The following is a 19,569-nucleotide window of genomic DNA, read 5'->3' on the forward strand; positions in this document are numbered from 1 at the left end:
AGTGATTTTTATAGCAATGAAATATCTGCGAAGTGTCCCATAAATTATACAAAGCCTTGTGTGTGTGTGTGTGTGTGTGTGTGTGTGTGTGTGTGTGTGTGTGTGTGTGTGTGTGTGTGTGTGTGTGTGTGTGTGTGTGTGTGTGTGTGTGTGTGTGTGTGTGTGTAGAATCCAGCAGAGAGTCCATGCCGGGGTTTTGGTGGCGCTGTTGCTGTGTTTGGTTCGTTCAGTCAGTGATGCCTCTGCAGCGCACGGATAGTACACAGTGCTGGGACTCGACCGTCCAACACACGTCTCGTATGACCAATGCTGACTTCTAATCTCAAGGCGAAGCGGCTATTTCCGACTCATTGTGAGGATTACTCTCAGGAGCTTTCAGCGCGACCCGTCTGCTGCCTTAACGAGGTGAGGAGCAAATGCGCAAATTCTGCTTCCATTCATCCGTGACAATTACTGGCACTTGTCACCAGTTCACTCTGATCCCAACATCCACCTGATCATCTTCACAGCCAAGCTGGCATCACTGACAGCTTTGCGCTGACTGATTGAAGTTTCTTTCACTTTTTTTTTTTTTTTACATTTTCCTGTTAGAAATAGGTTGTTGCACTACATTTTCCTCTGTGACACGCAAACATCAAACGACCCGCGCGTAATGGAGCAAGTGCGTCTGTCATTGCGTTCAACAAGATTTCATAGTTTTTGCAGGAATAACATTTTTTTATTCCTAATATGCTGAAAGCTAAATAAAAAATGTAAAAAATCAGATGCCCATAATGGCAGTGCTATGCAAATTTCACATGTTCCTTCCTTCAGTTCTAAGATCACAGGGATCATCAAGTGGTGGCCCGCGGGCTGGATGTGGCCACATGCTGGCGTTCTCTGGTCAAACTCTCCAATGCTGAAGAACCCTTTTTAAATTGTGTTTTCATTCATTTATGGAGCGTGATGACAAAATCTGTTTGTCTAAGTCCCTGTCACAGAGAGGGCGTGTGTGTGTGGCGTTTAGAGGCATGTGTAGCGCATCTCCACTCAACTTGCAGCTATCTGCCTGACAACTTGCCATAAATATGTCACACAGTGCCACACAGTTGCCAGGTTGTGGCGAGTGTTTTGGTCAGGTTCAAAACAGTATGTAGCAACTCACTTTCACTCATTACACGGTCTCCCCTTAACATGCCACACACAGGCCACGTGCACGGTGTCTGTGTGACAGGCTGCAAAGCACCAGGAAGTTCAGAAATTTCCAAATCCGTGATAAATTAGAAGAAAACAGACAATGTTGATAAAAAGTGTCCACATTATACAAACAGGACCTAAAATGAGCTTCGTTCCTTGCTGTGGGAATAAGCACCATTCACTCATTGTGGAACAGGTGTTTCTGTGGAATAAGGATTCGAGCTGCTAATATCTAGCTCTAGGTTCCATTCCTGGTCACAGTACCTGTCTGTGTCCTTGAACAAGATTGTTGGTCCACATTTTCTCAGTCCACCCAGCTGTAAATGAGTACCAGCCTTGTCTGGTGATGTAACCTGCATCGGACCGGGGTATCGTCCACGGGGAGTCCTCGACTCTCATCTGCTCTGTGATCCAAATATAGTCACCAAAGGGCCTCAGCACCTATGTGAGACTCATTTAAGCCCTTTGGATCCGTCTTCGTGCATTGTTTTTATGTGGTTTGCACAGACACCATTACTCCTGTTAATATTCGCTGCCACCCTGTGAAATTCATTCGGCGTAGAGAACACCACAGCTCCATCTGTAAATTACTTTCTGCACTCATTCCAACTGCAACACGAACGGGTCGCTTGTCTGATGTAAAAGCGCAGCCAGAAGAAAGGCGTGCTAATGGCTCTCGCTTGCAGATGAAAATGACAACCTGTTAGAATAGACTGTGTAATTATTGTTGTATACGTTGGCATTGAGCCTATTGAGGAAAATTAAATTATTATTCTGCCTCCAATGGAGGTAAAGTAGCATTGGGTGTTGGCAGGGACAATCAGGGCTCAGAGGTCACCCAAGTGTGCTGAGCCTGTTAGCGGCACACCAAAATAAGCAAATAATAATGGGGGCTTTCGACTCATACAGAACATGAGGAGCAAGAATATTTCATGCATTTTTCTCCTTATTGTGTTATCATCGCTTCTGAAAAAGGCAGCCAATTTTGTCTGCTATCTAAAAGAAAGCAGTGAAATTTTAGAACGTGTTGAGTGTGTGTGTCAGGTTTAAAACACACACCTGAGTGCTTTCTCGTTCAAACGTATTTGGTCCTCTTCCCCTATTAAAGGCTGTGTGAGTCTTCCCAGTGTCATCACAGTGGGTAGGTGTGATCATTAGCTGCCTTTTCTTCTTTGCCTGTCAGATCACGACAGCTTTCTGAGCTGAATTCTTAAATCACATGTCGGTGCTTTATTAGCTTACATTTGGTCTTGAAACTGAATCCTCCATGTCGGATCTAGATGGGCACAAATGCTTTCTGGGTGTGTTCAAGGGTTGTTTTCTACCAAGAGGAAGCAAAACCTGGGCACATAGCAGTTGAATTTATGTCTTTCATTAGGCTTGAGCATGTTGTAGTCCTGACATAAATACAGCCAATCAGAGGGGTGTCTGTTATTCCCTTCAAAGTGGGCTGTGCCATGCGCACAGCACTGTGGTATTGGAACAAGCAGGAGCAAGAGTACAATTTTTTTTGGTGAGATAATACATTCGCCTCAACTTGTCAGAGGATGGCGGCCACCAAAGCTCCCTGGGGTGAAGCAGTGAGGCAGAGTTTTGTGTTTTACAGTTAGAGTTTAGTTTTATTCCCATTTAATGGTTATTTTCACTTATTTTTGCATGTTCTCCCCGTATTTGCATGGGTTCTCTCCAGGTGCTCCGGCTTTCTCCCGCATCCAAAGACATGCAGGTTAGGTGGATTGGAAACTTTAAATTAACTGTAGGTGTGCGTGCGGGTGTGTATGTGTGTGTTTGTCTATATGTAGCCCTGCAACAGACTGGTGTCCTGTCCTGGGTGTACCCTGCCTCACGCTCTATGATTGCTGGGATAGGCGCCAGCCCCCCATGACCCTTGATTGGAGTAAGCGGTTGAAGTTGAGTGAGTGAGTGGATGTGCAACAGCTTTTAATACCACTGCATATTAATATTGTGATGATATTTATTTTTATGAGCAGTACTTGTTGTGGGTGCCTATAGGAGAGAGTGCAAAATAGTGGAGGAGACTCTCTCCTAAAATGTGTGTTTTTATAAAATGTGTGTTTTTATATAATTGTAGTACACCATTGCAGGTGACACAGCGATATATGTAAACAAGCATAGTTGTACGTGTGTTGTGTGAACCCACTTTTTAAAAGCGTGTCTGAGTGTTGCACTGTTTAAATGAAGAAATTTACAGTCCTTGATTGCAGAACAGTATTTTGGTGGTCTAAGGTGCAAACACTTTCTCGTAATGGATAATATGAATAGGCATACTGTGCACCTGAACACACCAAAACTGGATTAAAAACGGCCCACGGCGGCGGAGGGCGCACCGCGCCCCGAGCGGCCATCGACAGGCTGGAACGACCAGATCATTTCCAAAGTGAAGGCTGTGTTGATCCGGGACATCGTGTGACTACCAGAGAAATCGCAGAAAATGTGGACATAGCACTTTTGCGTCACATTCCACTGTTACAGGAGATTTTGTAATGAAAGACGTGTGGAGGAATTCGCGCGTCAGGACGGAGCCGCTCATGGCGCAGAACAACAAACACCTCCGTGTTGGAAGTCTCACAGGACATGTTGTGACATGCCCAGCTGTTACACAATTTCTCGGATACTCACTCGACTGAAAAGCCACCGAAAGCCGTCTGAATCTTCCGAATGGTTTCCAACATGGAGGTGTTTTTTGTTGTGCGCCATGAGCAGCTCCGTCCCGACGCGCGAATTCCTCCGCACGTCTTTCATTACAAAATCTCCTGTAACAGTGGAATGTGCCGCAAAAGTGCTGATGTCCACATTTTCTGCAATTTCTCTGGTAGTCACACGACGTCCCGGATCAACACAGCCTTCACTTTGGAAATGATCTGGTCGTTTCAGCCTGTCGATGGCCGATCGAAGCGCAGCGCGCCCTCCGCCGCTGTGGGCTGCCTTTAATCCGGTTGTAATGATCCTTAATCTGTGTGACGCCGATAGAATCTTCACCGAAAGCCATCTGAATTTTCCAAATGGTTTCCACCTGGCTGTCTCACACAGTTTCTGAAAAATTTTCATGGAGCAAAGCGGCGGTCGCTCAGCCATTTCCCTGACAATGAAAATCCGACGAGGGGGCTGGACCAGTGCTCACTCAAAGCCTGCCCACAGGCGAATGACGCAACCGACATGCATGAAAAAACTCACGCATGCAACGAAGGTTCAAGCTTGGCTGATGCGAGCGCACATGATTCAAATCCATATAGTTTTTGAAAAAATACAAAGGTCGGAAACTTTTCTAACAGACCTCGTACATGCTGTTTACAGAATGTAGTCAACAGTGTCTGGAAACTAGCAATAACAGTTGCATTGTAGCGAGTGGAAGATGTGCCTTTCTGAACACGGCCAGACATGCCGCATTGTCCCAACATTCTTATTTAAACCAATATTCGAAAAGGTTCAGGCCAGATGAAGCATGAAATAGAGGTATAGGCAAAAGATCAGGGTGATGCAGGAAACAATCTGGCACTGACTAAGTATGAGACTCGCAGTATATATGCTATACATGATGAGGTGATTGATGGCAGGTACCTGAAACAGGCAGGGCTTGCAGGAGGTGTGGTCAGGATGATAGTCAGGGATGCGAGACTTGTGAAGGATATTTCATTGGAAATTAATGTGAAGGTCCCCCTAAGTAATAAACCTTGCCTTTTGGGCAGCTCATAAAATATATACAGTTGTATGTAAAAGTTTGGGCACCCCTGATGATTTCCATGATTTTCCTTTATTAATCATTGGTTATTTGGAACAGCAATTTCAGTTAAATACTGTATATCATATAGCAGACAAAGACAGTAATATTTGAGAAGTAAAATTAAGTTTATAGGATTTACAGAAAGTGTGCAATAATTCTTTAAACAAAATTAGACAGGGGAAGGATACAAAATGATTTCAGTGTGAACCACAGCATCTTTAAGTTATGGATGCTACAAATACAGTGCCAAAAAAGAAAAACATAATAATATACAATTGTAGACTTTTGATTTCGGTGTACCCGTGATTATGCAGACCTGGTCAGGATGGGGTTCACCGAGAATTAATCATTAATCTCCACATCATTTTCCAGGTCAATCTTCATCCTGCCGTTGTGTGCTTCATTGTTGAAGGTGATGATGACATTGAAGTCGTAGCAGTCCGGTAACTGTCGGTGAACCCCATCCTGACCATGTCCGCATAATCACGGGTACACCGAAATCAAAAGTCTATAACTGCTTTATTATATGGTAAACAAGAAAATTGGGAGTTTGTCAAACATACTAAAACTGAAAAATCAGTCTCAAGTTTCAACTCTTTATTATTACTGTCATACTGCACCAACTGACATCCCATCAATCGACTGGAGATGCCTGTTAAGTCCGTGACGAGGAGTCATCAGGCTTGTTTTCTTATAAAGTTCGCCATTCGCCTGTCTAGTTTCCGCTTAAAATCGACCGAGTACTCCGTCAAGCATCCGTCTGTCATAAGTTTCAAAGTTGGGCGCATGTCCTTTTTCAGTGGCGTACTTGCAAAACAGGTTGGCTGCTGACTGTGTATTTCCGCGGGTGTTCTTCGCATCTTTTTCGTGTAAAATTCATTTTAAGTCAGCGTCGCTAACAGACACAAACCTGTCTTCTGCCATCTTATCAATAAACTGACAGTCAAAATTGGCGTTGTATCGCATTATCTGATTGGTTGTTATCGATAGAAGGCATCGCTCGATAGCTAGCACTACGCTGCACGCGAGGTGTACTCATTTTTAGAGCCCGACCGATATATCGGCCGGCCGATATTATCGGCCGATATAAGCCCTTTTCAAAGTACTCACCATCGGCCGAAATTTTGCCGATAAAACGCCAATAATTTCTCATAAACAGAACAGTTACTGAAATAATGTTTGTGTCGGCAATGTAAAATGTACTTGCACCGTTTAGGATTCAAGGATTCAAAGGATTCAGGATTCAAAGGATTCAAAAGAATTTTATTGTCATATGCACATAGGAACATGTTCCCTGCACAGTGAATTGTGTCTACTGCATTTAACCCATCCTAATTGCCAGTTAGGAGCAGAGGTCGCCTTTAGGCGCCCGGGGACCAGCTCCAGATGTAGATCCCTGCCTAGGTCAACAGCAGGGCTGAGCAAACCATGACCGGCCTCGTGACAACAGACGACACACACATAACACACAACACACATAAGCCGGCCCGGTACATGAACACATATAAAAAGCACACACGAGGTAAAACTAGGGAGAGAAAAACCTTCATAGCTGCTGCGTTAAACCACACAGCAGCAATGCAGGAAAAAAACCCCATCAGCACAAAAAAAACAATGATCACACACAGAGACGACGAGATGACGACCGAGATTTGAAAAGTCCAGTTATCAGACAGAACACTCCGGAGGCAGCCTTTAGGCGCCATCAACGGCCTTGTTTGTCCATCCTGGAGGGAAAAGGGGCCCAGCCCTGAACAGTCCACTGTCCACAGTCAACGTCAGAGTTGGAGAAAGTAAGGGCAGGGGGAGACCAGGGAGTGAGGCTTAAGTGTTGTTCTTCTTCAGGAGGTTTTTATCACAGCGGCCTTGAAGTGCAGCTGTGTTTTGGGAAGCCGAATGACTATTTAGATTAGCAGACGCCTGAAAGATTCGACAGTCTGAAACAGAGTGGCTTTCAATACATCTGAATATAGGAGAGGAGATGTGGTCATTACTGACGATCAAAGCGGTTTTCCAGTGCAGCCATCCTACCAGAGATGGTTTCCACGTGCGGTTAATACCCGCCGACTGAGCTGACACTGCCCTTCCAATCGAATCATTCATGTGGGGCAGCCTGGACGGGCCAATTATTGCCGCTTCCACCTTCTTAATTTTCCGGTAAACCAGCGCTATGCTCACTCCACACAGCAGAAAGCCGGCCACCACCGAGCCAAATATATACACATCTTCGACGTCCTCCACAGACAGCGTGTAAAGGCACATGACCTGCCATTTCCTCCAACTGTCCATCACGTAGCCCATCACATGCGTCCCGGCAGGACAGGTCAGGTCCTCCGCCCCCGAGTGTCTTGTAGAAAAAATAATGTCAATTGCGTTCAGAGACCACTTTAACAGATCCATTTTTGCTGTTTTCCAGAAGAGCAAAGCTGGCAGCCTCACAGACAACACACCACAGAAGCAGAAAAGATCCCTATCTTTCCTGCTTCTGTGGCAGGGAGAGAGGAAAAATGTGCAAAAAAAAAAACTGCTGTTTTTTTTCTACTGTTTGTCCACTAGATGGAGCTCTGACTCTATTCAACTGAGAGCGGCTTAAATGTGTTCATCACCGCCCCCGTAGTTCGCCATCACACTGCACTGATTGGCTTGGCAAACGCATACAAGTTTATAAGGATGTTGTTTGTAATAACTTTGTGATTACATTCACCCCACATTTCTCCCGTTTCAGTTCAACTCAGTTTGATTAACTCAGTTTATGTAGTAATGTGTCAAATGTGCTTCATTGCGTCGGTCACTTTTTTATTAAGCCCACATTGTGTAGACCTTATTTCTAGCATGAAAAACTTTTGTTTACTGCTAAGAGGTTGAAACATTCAGATTCACTCGTCGTCCGGAAGGGTTCTGGGAATTACTGCCGTTCGCCTTGCGTTACGGCCCGTTACGATATAATTTTGGACCGTTACGCTTATTTTGGACCATGTAATCAACCGTTTCTGCAGCGCGACTCCAGTTTGAAGCGTGAATCACTGAAGCAATGCTTCAATTCAATGGCTCATGGCTCTTTGATTCGCTGCTCTTCAGAAGCGCTAAATCCACTTCTTAACCCCTCTCAAAGCCATTAAAATATCACGAGTCATTTTTGTGTGTATTAAAGTCATTAACTGGGGCTCTTGTCTTGTTGCAGTCAACAAACGAGAATCGTCCTCCGTTCCTTTGTCACAGCTTTAAACGCTGCGTGGCTCTGTGCTGAAACAGAGTCCGCTCGGAATTAATAACTTCAAAACGAATCGCCGCTTTAAATAAAATGACACCTCTTACAAACGTTGCAATACAGACAATAAACTACAATCAACTAAAACATTTTTTCCTCCCAAAATGAGACGTCTATGAGCTGTAGAGCTCAGCTCATAGGTATGGAAAGACATTCATGCCACTAATAATGTCTGAAAGGAATTGCTTTTGACAAAAACTAACACATTTTATTTCTGTTTATGTCCAGTGTTTTTGTTCTTGAAAGTTGCAGAATAGAAAAATAAAGGAGTCTTGTGAAAATAATGTTTCCTAAATAGTGTTTCTTTCCTCTCACAATTACTTGTCTGCAACTGAAAAAGTTTTTCTACCTGTAATATAACCTATATCTAAGTTGCAGCAACAAGAGGTACAAGATCAGATGTATGTCACAACTTTTTTAAGGATATGTATTTGCTAATTTCACAAAGGTTTAATTCTTGATTGCATTTTTTGAACTTGAAAATTCTTCTCTGTTATAAAGTTAATCAATATCAGGACAAAGCTTCAGCTTTTAGCTCATACCTTTTTTGTTAAGGGTCCAAAAAAGAACATTTTATTCATTAAAAAAAAAATAATAATATCGGCTGATTTATCGGCTATCGGCAAATCAGCCGATTTATCGATTATCAGCATTTTTTTCCATCCAAATATCGTTATTGGCATCAGCCTCAAAAAATCCATATCAGTCGGGCTCTATTCATTTTGCACGCGCGGTCAACTCGGCATGTGGTACAGCTCAGAAAGTGGCGAATGGGCCAATCAGAAGTTGGCAAAATCCCATACCATATAATAAAGCTTGTTTGAGACTTATGTAACATATGCAACACAAGTCTCAAACAAACAAGTCTCAATTATTACATGACGTAATTGACATATCAAAATATTTTTATTTGTTTTTTGCATAAAGGGACAGGACAGGCTTCTGCTGCCAAAGGAATACCACAATATAACACCATCGCATCCAAAATGTAAAAAGTACAGTGATATTAATTTTTGGTTATATTGCCCACTCCTAGTCTGCATATCTGCTTCCCTTTTTTGTGTCAAACGAGACCACATGCCCACATGATCTGTGCAACCTGACAGGCAGGAGGAGGCCAACAGATCGTGTGATACAAACGTTGCTTTCTAACACCCTGAGTTCATTTTTAAACAGTAAAAATAAAAGATGACGACGGCACAAACAAGTTTGCAGTGTACAGTGGTGACATCACCATTACTCTTTACTTGCCCATCCCCCCCAGGTCTGATTATTTAAAAGCAGAACTCACAATTCTGCCATCATGACGACAGCGTGCGACAGCAGTGATGAGTCAGCTTTCATGTGTCTTCTGATGCGCTGTGGTACGAGCCGGCCGCATTCTTTTCTTTCTGACACATTTTAATTACACTATTCCACTGAGCTCGGCCATGCAAAGGACTGGAGGCCTGTCCAGGGTGTACCCCGCCTCTCCACCAATGACAGCTGTTATACCCCCCGTGACCATTAATTGGAATAAACGGGTGTAGAAAATGAGCAGAATCTCTGCCATGGCTCACCACATCTTGTGTCCTTTCAGAGGCTCAGTTATGAGAAGATGTCTGATTTGTGACGTGTCTGTTCTCTGGCACCAATAATAATATTTTGGCTTGAGGGGTTCTCCTGAAGTGCTCTAGCAAGAGTTGCGTAATCTCAGGCTGTGCACGTAGCTGCTCAGATTGGTTGTGTATAGGAGCTGTCAGCAGGCGGATTTAATTCCTTCATCGTTTCTCCTGTGGAGAACACTCTTGGTATGACCTTGCAGAAAACCAGCGATGCACTTTTTGTATTTGTGTTTCAAAGTGTAAGGTTAGGAGAGAGTGGAAGTGTCATAAAATGCCTTTCTCCATAGAGGAGCTACCTTGTAAACGGGCCATGCTGTACCCAGACAGCTGAAGTGGTTAAATTTACTAATCCCCCTCCTTTGAGATGATCTGCCTTTTGAGGAGTTTCAGGATCGGGGGGGTTGCTTTCGAGTAGGATTTATTTTTCATAACTCGTGGGATGCTGACTGTCATGGTAGCATTTATCAGTCACGTATTTCTAATTGAAAAAAAAAAGATTTTGAAGGCAGCACAAAAGCTTCAGAGCTTAATTGATTTCGGAGTCGACGGTGTTGCCCTGATGCCGGCCCACGACTGAAACATAGAGGAATCTCCGTTACGAAGTTATTGTTGATGTTGCATTGCTGTATATACACTATTTGCTGAGGGTTTTCTGTGTGAACAGCAGCTTTTAAATCACTGCAATTGAATTTCGGGTGAAGAGCATTATTTACCGTGACGGCTCATAGCTGCGGGTCTAACTGACAGCGTGCGCCTCAGGCTGACCGAGGCTTCACACTAAACACTCCAAACAGCAGTGTGCTGACATGTCTTCAAAGCAAGTAAAAAGAAGTCACAAAGGAAAATGCTTTTTTTTTATCTCAGGGATTTATTTGACCCATTTCCAACAGTTACCAGAGCAAGCAATGCTAAAGCTAACATGCTAACATTGGTTCTGGTGTTTGATTAGCACCTATTTTTATAGACTGCAGTAGTTTTCATAATACATAGTTTGCATGCAGATATCAAAGGACACATTGCACAGATTTAGGATGTTAGTGACCAGCCAATGATACAAAATTTTTCGACAACTGGAAAAGTGCTGCAGATGTGGTGAGGGAGACAACTAGAGAGGTACTGGGTGTGACATTTGGACAGTGGAAGGAAGGCAAGGAGACTTAGTGGTGGAACAAAGATGTCCAGGAAAGTATAAAGAGGTTGGCAAAAAAGATTTGAGATAAAGAAAGTAGACGCAGTGTAAGGTGAAAAGAGAAGTGTGGCAAAAGCTAAAAAAAAAAGGCATATTGTGAGCTGTACAACAAATTGAATAGTAACGAGGAGAAATTGACTTTACCGATTGGCTAGACAAAGGAACAGAGCTGGAAAGGATGTGCAGCAGGTTAGGGTGGTAAAAGATGCAGATAGTAATGTGCTGACAAGCGAGGAGAGTGTGTTGAGAAGGTGGCGGGAATATTTTGAGGCACTGATGAATGAAGAAAATGAGAGAGAGAAAAGGCTGGATGATGTGGAGAGAGTAAATCAGGAAGTGCAAGAGATTAGTAAGGATGAAGTGAGGGCAGTTATGAAGAGGATGACAAGTAGAAAAGCAGTTGGTCCAGATGGCATTCCAGTGGAGGCTTGGAAATGTCTAAGAGAGATGGCAGTGGAGTTTCTAACCAGATTCTTTAATAAAATCTTGGAAAGTGAGAGGATGCATGAGGAGTGGAGACAGTGTGCTGGTTTGTATTTTTAAGAACAAGGGTGATGTGCAGAGCTGCAGTAACTACAGAGGCATAAAGTTGATCAGCCACAGCATGAAGCTATGGGAAAGAGTAGTAGAAGCTAGGCTTAGAAAACAGGTGAAGATCTGTCAGCAGCAATATGGTTTCATGTCGATAAAGAGCACTACAGATGCAATGTTTGCTCTGAGAATACTGATGGAGAAGTATAGAGACGGCCAGAAAGAGTTACGTTGTGTGTTTGTGGATTTAGAGAAAGCTTTTTATAGGGTGCCAAGAGAAGAGTTGTGGTATTGTATTAGGAAGTCTGGAGTATGTCTGGTATGTGAGGGTAGTGCAGGACATGTACAAGGATAGTATGACAACGGTGAGATGTGCAGTAGGAATGACAGACTCATTCAAGGTGGAGGTGGGATTACACCAAGGATCAGCCCTGGGTCCTTTCTTGTTCACAATGGTGATGGACAGATTGACAGATGACATCATGACAGTAGTCTCCATGAACTATGATGTTTGCAGATGACATTGTAATCTGTAGTGAGAGTAGAGAGCAGGTTGAGTGTAGCCTGGAGAGCTGGACATATGTTCTGGAGAGAAGAGGAATGAAAGTCAGTAGGGGCAAGACTGAATTCATGTATGTGAATGAGATGGAGCTTGGTGGAATAGTGCGGTTACAAGGAGTAGAAGTGAGTAAAGTAGACGAGTTTAAAAACTTGGGGTCAACTGTTCAAGGTAATGGAGAGTGTGGTAGAGAGGTGAAGAAGACAGGGAAGAAAGGTTGGACCGGGTGGAGAAAGCTTGCCGGAGCATGGGTGATGCCAGGAGGGCGCTAGGGGGTGCCAGAGCTCCCCCTGGATTTGTCATAGCACCCCCAAGAAAATAATTCTTCATTTATTATTTTAATTAAATTTTATCTCATGTTTTTAAGGCCTTGTCTACACTGAAACTGAACTTCTGCTATACAATCTTTTTCTTTGTCATTTACAAAAAGTGTTTCATTCAAGAAATATCTCCATTCTCACAGATCCAGTGAAACCACATGAAAATGCTGTAGTACATATGCCAGGCCTGCATGTAGCGCTGTAGCGCTTCTACAAAAAATGGAGAAGAAGACGTGGAGCTAACAACGAAAGCTAAAACTTTACAAAGTGGCTCACAGATTAAATAAAGTCTTTTAATCTGAACTGTTGCCAGGATTCATCAGCACAGATGAAAACTGTTCTCCACATGGCACCCTTGTTTTGGAAGATGACATCTAGAAATGTGTTCATTTGTTATGATGGAAGTTACTTGTTAAGGGTTTTTTTTTTTGTTTTTTGTTTTTAAGAGTTTTTAAAGAAGCCTCTCAGCGTCTGTTTGCTCCCGCCAAGATTTTGAACCTTGACGGATGTGTAGGACATTTTTGTGCACATCAACACACAGGGCACATCCAGGAAATCGTGATGTTCATCAAGTATTTTCATCATTATGAAACTACTTTTCTGTGAGTTTATCATCACTTGATGAATGGATTGCAGTTAAAAAATGCAGAAAATATATAAATTGCTAATGGCTATAAATACATGAGGCTGTGTGCAGATCTGGGTAATAATGCTGAAAGTTTGGTGGAGGAGGCATGCGCTCTACTGAGTTCATAATTGTCACATTATGAAAAAAATAAAAGAAGGTTAAGTCCTGTAATGAAGCTCATTGCTGCCACTGCATGTCTTTGGGTTCTGTAGCGGGAAGTGGATGAGGGGTCTGATTCGCCTTGGACGGGATGCCAGTTCATTGCAGGTTTACTTTCACAGCCAAAGCGGGTTCCCATTTACACCTGGGTAGACTGGGCCAATGCAGATAAAGGGTTTAGACAACTATTGTGACAGATAAAACAATAACTGTAGTAATAGTTATAAGAATTATAGTAAGAATACAAATAGCATGTCAGAACACATAATAATGTTACTTTGTGTCCTGGGTATTGGGCAGATGTTAGCGATCTGCATGACTAATCCGTGCATACCAGCAGCTCTGTGCACTAAGCAAAAGCTGAATACTGTACAGTAATCTTGCTAGGGGTGTAACGATACACAAAAATCACAGTTTGGTATGTACCTCGGTTTTGAGGTCACGGTTCGGTTCATTTTCGGTTCAGTAAGGGAACAAAATGCAAAACCTAAATTTGCTTGTTGTTCAAACCAACAATTTATTGTAACATTATACAAACAGGAAAATAAAATAATTGCAAAGTGCTGCCTGCTAATAAGTTAACCCTCTGGGGTCCGAGGGCATTTTTTGACACTTCACTCGCCTGGCATAAATGTTTTATTATTGCTGTTAACAGCTCTCCCTGCATCCCACAATCAAGTTTTATGTCTCTTTTTTTCGGGACAACCTGTGCTTTCATAATATATATGCTTTTGTTGTGTTTTATAAGTGTAATAAAGGTTTACAATCAGAAATAAGAAAGGAACAAGTAAAGCGGAAAATTATTTTCCACACACATTTATTCAAAACACACAGCAAACTATAATAAACAACTGTTTTGACACTTTATAAAGGTAATTTGAGGTCTTGTGTGAAGGACTGTACAACAAAAAGGTTCAAACAATAAACACAAATGCACATTTTGAACAATATATACAAAATGGTCTATGCATTTTTTTTTGTCTTCATCTCAAAGCAATTTCTGTCTGCTATTACACAAAGGTTCCATCACAAACTTCTACTTCTACTGTGTTTTGGAGTGTTCTGTGCTGCTCCTAAAGCAGCTTTCATTCACACTTTGGCCCACTTTGGCTCCTTATAGTCTGAGGAGCGGCCCTCCCCCTCGCTCCATTGATATGGTAAACAGTGCTTTACGAGTTATCAATCAATCAATCAATCAATCAATTTTTTTATATAGCGCCAAATCACAACAAACAGTTGCCCCAAGGCGCTTTATATTGTAAGGCAAGGCCATACAATAATTATGTAAAACCCCAACGGTCAAAACGACCCCCTGTGAGCAAGCACTTGGCTACAGTGGGAAGGAAAAACTCCCTTTTAACAGGAAGAAACCTCCAGCAGAACCAGGCTCAGGGAGGGGCAGTCTTCTGCTGGGACTGGTTGGGGCTGAGGGAGAGAACCAGGAAAAAGACATGCTGTGGAGGGGAGCAGAGATCGATCACTAATGATTAAATGCAGAGTGGTGCATACAGAGCAAAAAGAGAAAGAAACAGTGCATCATGGGAACCCCCCAGCAGTCTACGTCTATAGCAGCATAACTAAGGGATGGTTCAGGGTCACCTGATCCAGCCCTAACTATAAGCTTTAGCAAAAAGGAAAGTTTTAAGCCTAATCTTAAAAGTAGAGAGGGTGTCTGTCTCCCTGATCTGAATTGGGAGCTGGTTCCACAGGAGAGGAGCCTGAAAGCTGAAGGCTCTGCCTCCCATTCTACTCTTACAAACCCTAGGAACTACAAGTAAGCCTGCAGTCTGAGAGCGAAGCGCTCTATTGGGGTGATATGGTACTACGAGGTCCCTAAGATAAGATGGGACCTGATTATTCAAAACCTTATAAGTAAGAAGAAGAATTTTAAATTCTATTCTAGAATTAACAGGAAGCCAATGAAGAGAGGCCAATATGGGTGAGATATGCTCTCTCCTTATCCAGTAACATTCACATGCAAACTAGTGGAGCAATCCCGATAGTTACACACTCTTTGTTTGAGCACATGAGATTGTCATCAGAGGCTCTCCGTCTGCTTTCCCTGACCTCTGTGCGTAATGTCGCAGGGTGCCCAATAGTATGTACTCATTGGAGCACCCAGGGGGCTATTCAAACGAGCCAACTAGTAACATATCACTCCTGAAAACGATCTTTGGCTTTTCACGTGAACCAATTCCGATTGGACACTCACATTGCGCACATCATCACACAGCTTCTATGAGGAGTACAAAGATGGCTGATGGCTGGCTCAAAAGTCAGCGGAGTTAACTTTTCAGCAAAAATAAAAGTAAGTTTCTATCTCATATCATTAAAAAGTTATTTAGAATTTAGTAAAGCTTGGTCTTAGCCATCGTATACGGCCCCAGAGGGTTAAATAAAATGTTATCAAATAAACAACAAATGTATGAAATATTATAAAAATAAATTCCTAGTTAACAGCTTTTAACAAAACCTTTCCACAAGTAAAGAGCAGCACAACGGTTCCAGTATGAAGCTCTGTTCAACTTTATTCAACCTTCATATTTTTAGCCAGAAAAATTAACTTGTCCAAAACTGTGACACTCTATAAGGATTTTTTAAGAGAATTAATGTTATAGAATCCCTTTACTTTTGTACAATTTATTATAATTCTTTCTATTAACTGATCATTTAATTTTTCTTAATATATCTTTTTAAATAAAGTTTTGAAACAAAAACATTGTGGGAGAGCCAAAAAAAGTGAGTAAAACCACCTTAAAAAGATTTAGAACCACAAATAGACTTGATTTTTGGTTTGTTTATTTATTTTGTCATTAAATTTGGCCATTGGCTATTAAAGTTAAATAACTTCTCAAGGCCAAGGCTTCTCAAAGTCTGGGGACTATTTAATCACAGCGCAGCAAACGAGGTCTGTAGGCTGACCGAGTCAGATTGAGGAGGATTGTAGATATCCCTCTGCTCAGTGCTTTACAGGCTGCTGCAGCGGAGGAGGGGGAGACCCACTACCGCTCGGTGACTTTCACGTTCAGTCGCCAAACATCAAAAAAAGTCTCCAGTGTCACCAGTCGCATTTAAGAAAATAAGTCATCAAGAGGGTTTGGAAAGTCACCAGATTTAGCGAGAAAGTGGCCAAGTTGGCAACACTGAATGTAAACACACGCAACGCGCACTCACCCGTGCACAGCCCTGTACCGAACCGAACGTCCCGTACCAAAACGGTTCAATACAAATACATGTACCATTACACCCTTAAAACCTGCTGTTACTACTCGTATGCTGCTGCTTTAATGAAAGTTTGCATCCATTCTTGTATTTCAACCCTGCTCTTGGGATTGCTCAGGCCTTCTCCTGTACAGCACACAGGCTGTGGAACACTCACGTCATACAAATGAATTACATGACACTATTCAAAGAGTCAGATAACCAGTGCTGAACATTGATTTAATTACAGGTTAATTACAGGTTAATTGCTCCTCAGATCATCATGTCATTCAGCTAGTAGAACGTTTTGCACATGCACAAAAGGTCCTCACAGATTCCCATGGACAGACAAGGAAATTGCAGAAAGAACTGATTTAATAATCGACTATAGTTGATGCATTTGAAGTGTTCGCTCATGGCCATCTTTTATTTTGTGCGCATGGCAGCGGCTGCAATGTGTCTCACCCACAGAGATGGAAAAAATACTGGAGCGGATATCGTCATTCGCTGAACCAGGCAGCAGTGAGGCATCATCCATCAACCAGGCATCATCTCATTTAAATTGAATGAAGTTGCACAATGTAAACAAAGCAATGTACTTGTGCGTCGTCATTTCTGGCTAACTGCTGAGTGCTTCAGAATTGTAGCAACGCCACAAGGATTGCCTGGATGATAACAGGCAGTTGGAAATTTGAAGCAATTGTGGCAATAAATATTCCGTTTCATTGCACAAGAACATAGTAATGGAAATCCCTTGCCTAATATAAAGAGACAGCTACTGGATTCCAATTACAATAATTGAATTTAACCCAAAAACACATAGGTGCCAAAACATTCTAGCAGTTGCTTACAGAAGATGGTGGACAAAAATATGTCCAAAATGAGCTAAATGTCTGCATCAGGCTTTGATTTTTCATCTCTGTGGTCTAATTTTTGCTGACTTCACAAACCTTTCACTCCATGTTGATACTCTGCTTTTATTTATTTTTGAATTACCCTTTGGAAAATAACTAGGGCACTCATTTGTTTCTAAAGGCTGACTGGAGGTCTTTATTCAGATTAAGGACTATTGTCAGTTCTGGTTGAGGAGTACAAACGTGCATTTTGTATAGCCACTTACTGGAGCATTCTTTAACTGTGAAGAGCTGCTACCACTGAGTAATCTAATCCACCAGGGAGGCCTTTTGGCCAGACACTGAAGAGAACCAGCCACCTGTAGTCCCTCTTTGTCACCCTCGTACGTGCTCGTGTGCAGATGCATGTCCCTCTCTGGGGTAAAATCAGCTGCAGAATGTTCAGCAATTTCCAAGTCTTGCAGATCTGGTAGATAATTATGAATGGACACATCCCACTGTGGCTGGATTTCTCACACAGACCTGTGAACATCAGTGTGTTTTTCATATTGTCCTTTTCACAGGAAAGGCAAAAGGCCTGAAAGAAGAAATATAGACACACATTTGCCTCCTCTGAGGAAATGTAATTCCACAGATAACTGTGTCTGGGCATTTTAATGAAGTATTGCAGTGTTCATTGTCACCTGCAGAGGTGATATTCACAATAGTGTGTGTGCCTGGGAGCAGAATATTTTCTTTACAAATGTACCTAGATTGCCTGCAGTTTATTAATTCCACATAAGTCATTTCCCATTGTAGAAATAAATGATGATTATGCACATGCACTGGGACTGCAAACATAGGACTGACATCCACAACAAAGGCTGTATACAGCTCAACCTGTGTTGATTATGTTGGACATGTTGTTATATGGCTGGGGGGGCCTGGCTGCCGGTTTGTTTCTGTCTTTTGGTTTTCCTCCCAGGTGGCGTGCGTTTGGGACTGAGTGGCTGTGTTGCTGAGGCTGTCAGGACCTCACCCTGATCACCTGCGACTCGTCAGGACTCACAGCTGTGGTGCATCTGGATGGATTGGAACATGTTGGGCATTTAAGACTGGAGTGCACAGTGTGTATTTGCCAGAGACTCGACTTTGTGACCAGACGGGTGAGATCGTCGTCTTGGGAGCCATCTCATCAGCAGCGGATGCTGAGAACGTCCAGGTTTGATGCACAGTCTGTGAAAGAGGAGGGGGTGAGGTTTCACGCTTGTCAGCACACTTCCTGAGGTACGTTAGATTTTGTGACTAACAGTTATACAGTCAGTAAATGTGGTGTCCCTCACACCTTATTGTATTGAGCTGTTGGTTAGTCATGTATCAGCTTTCACTGCAGTGGAGTTTTGTGAACTGATTGTTCCATGCCTGCAGGTTGGGAAGCTGATCAGTAATCAAGCCAGGAAGTGTTTGCTGTTTGTACACCTTTAAGTGTTCTGTGTGTAGAGTGTGGACTCACATAATGGTTCCTTCTTTCACAGACTCGGTTGTTGCGGCCACCTGGGGGGTGTCGGCGGGGTCCTTGGGTCCGAAACAGCTTCTGGCTCCGGACCGTTAGCGCTGCTGGGAGCGCACCACGCCAGGCCGCACCTTTTGTTATTATATTATCACTGTTATGTATTAAATTCAGTTAGCCTTTGACCGTGCTCTGCTTATTTCATACTGGGTCCTTCAAACGCTGGTCGGTTCTCCGAGCTGCATCCGACACATAACAGTAGTCTCTGGCCAAACATCACGGACCCAGCGGTAGCAGAGACGGTAATGCGCCGGGAAGGCGGCAGCAGACGTTCAGTGGTTATCCGGATCAGTTGCGGGGCTCTCCGCCCGGAAGGTGCGTGTTTGAGAACCCATTACTGGCTACTGATTTGTGCTCTCTTGCAGCCGTGTTCCTGTGTTGTGCCTTATCCGTGGGTCGTGGTGGAGTGTGACTGGCGACGGCTTCGCGTCACGCTCCGACCGGATAAGAGGTGTAAACGGGAGCTGCAAGAGTGCGTTTGTAATGGGTTCACGCGCACGGCGGAGCTCTGTTAGCACGGGTCGCTGGGCTTCCTGTGTTACAGTCGTAGCCCCGTTTCCCCGGATAAAGGTAACTACTGCGTCTGTTGTATCAGCTCCGGCGTTATTTAGTTGAGCACATTTTGGTTGTGTGTTGCACTCAGCTGCGCACACAAAAGCAGCTTGTTTGTTTTTTTCTGTCGCCAAAGGGGTTTTTTCATTTTTAGCACTCTGGCTCCCCCTTGTGGTGACTGAATCACGTTACCGTCAAGCTCTTGAGTAGGAACAGGTGTGTTCCATTTGGTTGAGC

General features: G+C 43.1%; 1 protein-coding gene across 3 annotated transcripts in view; it reads left to right on the forward strand.

Moving 5' to 3' along the window:
* The first annotated feature begins 245 nt into the window (after positions 1–245).
* dlgap1b (discs, large (Drosophila) homolog-associated protein 1b) overlaps positions 246–19,569 on the forward strand; it is a 383,103-nt gene continuing 363,779 nt past the window's right edge. For all 3 annotated transcript variants that reach the window (XM_034168371.1, XM_034168376.1, XM_034168383.1), the window contains exon 1: positions 246–405. The gene's annotated coding sequence lies outside the window, so the exon portion shown is untranslated. The remainder of the gene's footprint in view (positions 406–19,569) is intronic.

Source organism: Thalassophryne amazonica, chromosome 1 (genome assembly GCF_902500255.1).
Source record: "Thalassophryne amazonica chromosome 1, fThaAma1.1, whole genome shotgun sequence".
NCBI lineage: Eukaryota > Metazoa > Chordata > Actinopteri > Batrachoidiformes > Batrachoididae > Thalassophryne > Thalassophryne amazonica.